Here is a 1,590-nt window from a genome sequence, read left to right on the forward strand (position 1 = left end):
GAGAGAGAGAGAGAGAGAGAGAGATAGATGTATATGTATACATGTATATGTGTAGATGTCTAAATATAGATGTACATGTAACATGTACACATATATATATACACATGCATACATATATACACTCATGCACACACACATACATAGGTGCAGGTGTGGTTGTGTGGTAAGAAACTTTGTTCTAAAACACATGGTCCTGGGTTCAGTCCCACTGTGTGGTGACTTGGCATGTGTCTTCTGCTATAGCCTCAGACCAACCAAAGCCTTGTGAGTGGATTTTGTCGACAGAAACTGAAAGAAATCGAGCATATGTATGTATGTATGTATGTATGTATGTACGTATGTATGTATGTATGTATGTATGTATGTATATATAGATATTTATTTATTTAGTTATTTATATTTATATGTTGAGAGAGAACTGTCTTTTTTACTTGTCAAGTCTGAAGGAAAGACCATTCACCATATACTTTACTGTTCCTCCAAAGCTAGTGAGCTTCATAATTCCGTTTAAACCGTTACTGCTCAGCTCCTATAGGCAAAAACATGAACAGTGAATAGATTTCAGGAGAGTGATATTTTGGAAAGAAAAGACTGGGTATAAAGGTCAGTGGTTAGTCAAGGGATTGGATGAACCAAAAGTGACAAGAAGTGGAAAGAAAACAGGGTTTGTGGGTGGGTTGTGTGGTAAAGGTACGAGACTAGCCAGATCCGAGTACCAGAGGCCATCAACTATAATGGTGATAGAAAAGACAGGGAGAAGCAGGAGCAGGTCTGTTGGCGATTGAAATTCACTTTGTCGATTGGCCTTTCACTTCATACGGTCCAAGATGTCTGCATGAAGTAGCAACTCCATCCCAGCTGTAGGAGAAGTATTCCATTGTGGGTTTCACTTTAGCCCTGTAGAATATCAGCAGCTGTTAGGAACGGAAATATTTTTTTTACTCTGTAGAGAAAGGCCAGTCTTTGGGGTGCAGTCCTAGCTATGCTAAGGATGTATGTTCCCGAGGAAAGATCCTCAGTGAGGCCCAGCATTTAGAAAAAAGTTTGGCGTGGTTCCTCTCAAGGTTGTTTTCAAGGTCTCCAATTATAGAATCGATGCATGTTTAATGTGGGTCATCTAGACTACTTATGGATGATGCATGGCTAAGGAAAGTTAGAGTAGAATGGTCTTGTTATCTGTATAAGAGTGAAGATTGCTGGGTATGATGAGAAGTAGGTCATTGATGAATAGAAGAAAGAGAGTGGGAAACAAAACCAAACCCTGGGAAATACCAGAATTAGTTGACAGAGTGCCAGAAATAGCTTCATCAATACATATTACAATGGGGTGATCAGATGAGAGCTGGCGAGAGGCTGTAGGTAAGAGGGTTTTGATAAGAGAGTTGCATGCCTGACACGGTAGAATTCTTTGCTTGATCTGCTGAACAGCAGAAGTATTTTCACCGAACTTCATTAAAGCGAGAACCCACTAACAAATGACAAGAGAGTAGGTTGCCAATGGGTCTGGCTCTACAAGAGCCGTAATGATGGCAACTGAAGAGAGAGAGAGAGAGAGAGAGAGAGAGAGAGAGAGAGAGAGAGAGAGAGAGA

The sequence above is a fragment of the Octopus bimaculoides genome, chromosome 18, assembly GCF_001194135.2.
Source record: "Octopus bimaculoides isolate UCB-OBI-ISO-001 chromosome 18, ASM119413v2, whole genome shotgun sequence".
NCBI classification, from domain to species: domain Eukaryota; kingdom Metazoa; phylum Mollusca; class Cephalopoda; order Octopoda; family Octopodidae; genus Octopus; species Octopus bimaculoides.